This window comes from Quercus suber, unplaced genomic scaffold (genome assembly GCF_002906115.3).
Source record: "Quercus suber isolate HL8 unplaced genomic scaffold, Cork oak 2.0 scaffold_1811, whole genome shotgun sequence".
Classification (NCBI taxonomy): Eukaryota; Viridiplantae; Streptophyta; class Magnoliopsida; order Fagales; family Fagaceae; genus Quercus; species Quercus suber.
In genome coordinates, this window is record NW_027071162.1 from 165 (window position 1) to 2,992 (window position 2,828).

A 2,828-nucleotide genomic window follows, 5' to 3' on the forward strand; every position below is an offset into this window, starting at 1 on the left:
TACTTCTTAATCAAGTATTTACTTTAGAATTTTATTAGAACTTTACCTCAAGCTTTTTTTCTTTAGAACTTTTTAAGATTGGTTGGCTACTTTGTGAAACCAATCATTCTCTTCCTTTCTTGATTTTCTTGATTCTTGTAATTTTTGTTGACTCCTGTACACTCCATGAGTACTAAGGTGTCCCTTTTTATATCAATAAAACTTATTACTTATAAAAAAAAGTATTTACTTTATATATATATATAGATAGATAGATAGAGAGAGAGAGAGAGAGAGAGAGAGAGAGAGAGAGAGAGAGAGTCAAAACTGAACCCTGTGGTCTGTCTTTGTGGAAACATAATTAGAATCAATGTTAGAAGTTTTCTAAACTCATCAAGTTTGAGGTGGGTTGTGTTTCTCATATTTGCTTTTGGCTTGATCCTTGGGTGATTCTTAAGGGGGCCTTTCTTGCACCGTTTTGAATTGCCCTAAATAAGGACACTTATGAGGTACACTAATGGAGTTATTCACCGGGACATTCTCTTCACCAGATCAGTCCATGATTGGGAGATGGAGATTTTACAATATTTTCTTGGCCTTCTCTATTCCCATAAAATTGATAGGGCTAGGAATGACCAGATTTGTTGGATTCCTGCTAGGAGTAGTATTTTTGAATTTAAGTCCTACTGCAAGGCTTTCACTGATGAAAACCTTCATAGAGCCTAAACTGAGAATCTCCTTTATTTTTTCAACTTGAAAAAGTAAAAAATAATAAATGTGAGTTGCTAAAATTTATTGTCTGAATTGAAACCTTTTCGCATCGCACGTGTGTACAACCATAATTGACAAGTAATTAATTTGGCCCCAGTTTTTGTTCTATTTGAAAAAAGTTAGTTTTAGTAGCTTCTTAAGTATAATTGACTACTAAGTTGCTCTTTTAGAGCTTGATGTAGTTGGTGAAAATGAGAGAACTTAGAAGAATTTGGGGAATTTAGGAAAAGGATGAACTATGAAGGGAAAGTTGAAAAAGAGAGAGGAAGTCTAGGAATCACAGACAAAAAATATAATCCTTTTTTGCTTTCTCTCTCTCTCTTTTCGAAATAATTTTTAGGATAAGTGACTATATATTTATTATAATTTAATAAATCTCCAACTTATCCCAAAAAAAAAAAATTATAAATCTCCAATTAATTTAAATAATTGGTATATACAAATCTGTATTTGCTAGTGATTAGTTGTATATTTTGCTCATAATCAGTTCAAACCTGGAAGAAGAAGAAAAAGAAACCTATTAAAAGAGATTCAAAATAATATAAAATATAATTAATTTTTAAAAAAATTTAATACAATAATATTTTTAAATTAGTATTATTTAAAAAAAAAATTGTTAGGTTATTAAATAATATAGAATATATGAAATAAATAATAAAGTGATTTTTGTTGCATATTTTGCTGATGGAAGATGAGAGAGTAAGAAAGAGAAGAGCACTCTGTTGAAGTTGAATTTAAGATGTAGGAGAGCTGCAACATTGAAAAGAAATTTTTTTTTTTTGCCACAGAGAGAAGAAGAGCTGGACTGCTTTGAAGAGGAAGTGGACTCAAAGATGGAAGGTGGTGAGAGCTTTGATTAGATGAATAGGGTATTTCTACTGAAGATATTGACAGTGGTTACCATCAAAGCAGCAGCAACATAAGAAGTAGAAGAAGCCTTTGCTCGGAAAGTTTGGAAGCCTATTCAAGAAGGATGGCACTAGCAACCATAGTTATAGAGATTGACCAGTTTGGCCTAACTTGTGCCTTAAAGTATAATTGGTATCAATTTGCGCCTAAATGTGTTTGCTTCATTGTTTATGCTTCCAGAAAGCAGAATAGGATAAAGAAATGAGGAGGTTTGTATTATCATTTTAGTTTTTCCTTCTATCTCTTTTGATCTTTGAAATGTGATTCCTCATGTGGGACATAATCTTGCATGTGATGGAGTTTTTTTTTCCTTCATTTTTATTGTGTTCAGTTCACTGCCCTTCTTATCTAGATTGTATGAATAGGAGTGGTAACTTGAATTTCTATCTTTTATGTACTGCTGCTCATTGTCTTTTCTAAATGGATATGTTGTTGCAAATAACTGGAAAATTTTATATTGATGCGTGGTAGTCTATTAAATGGATAAATCACATATCATATCAGCTATCACTGTTAATTGTTGCAGAGTCTAAACTTCGTCACTGCATGGAGAATTGCAGTTTGCAAAGGGAATCACACAATTTGCTTCTTTTGCTGAAATTGAATTTCATCTGATATGGAAACAGTCTTCTGAATCTAGCCAACTTTGCCATTTTGTATTTGATTGAAGTATGCCAACTGATTTAGGAAGTTAATTTCTATATTGCCAAATTCTGATGTGTCATGCATACGTTTAATTGTAGGGAAATTGCCGTCATCTCCAATTGATTAACACTATCATATGGAAGGGAACTCCACTTACCTTGCAATTGTAACATCTTAAGATCAGGAGGGTGGCCTAGTTGCATGTCAGACTCAAAAAGTTGCCAACTTTTTTTTGTTGAAATTTGAAGAGAATATCTGTGTCAGTTGTTGGGCGTGAAACAAGCATGAGGGCTTCCTCTGTTCCCAACATATATGTGATATTCCACAAACCTTGTCTTTTGTACGCCTTTCCATGTATTGGAAATGCTGATTGCCTAAGTATTGGTGTCTCAAATGGCTGTATTACATAAGTTGTGAATCTAATGGCCTGTTTGGATGTTTAAAAAAGGAGGGGGAGTAGAGTAGAGGGAGGGAGAGTAATCTAATTACCTTGTTTGGAAGTTTTTTAAGGAAGGAGGGGGAGG

At 33.1% G+C, this 2,828-nt stretch overlaps 1 long non-coding RNA gene across 1 annotated transcript; it reads left to right on the top strand.

Moving 5' to 3' along the window:
* The first annotated feature begins 1,383 nt into the window (after nucleotides 1-1,383).
* LOC136066087 (uncharacterized) lies at nucleotides 1,384-2,682 on the top strand. The gene is made up of 2 exons (XR_010627598.1): nucleotides 1,384-1,868; nucleotides 2,403-2,682. It is a non-coding gene; the product is annotated as an uncharacterized LOC136066087 (long non-coding RNA).
* Nucleotides 2,683-2,828: the final 146 nt, after the last annotated feature.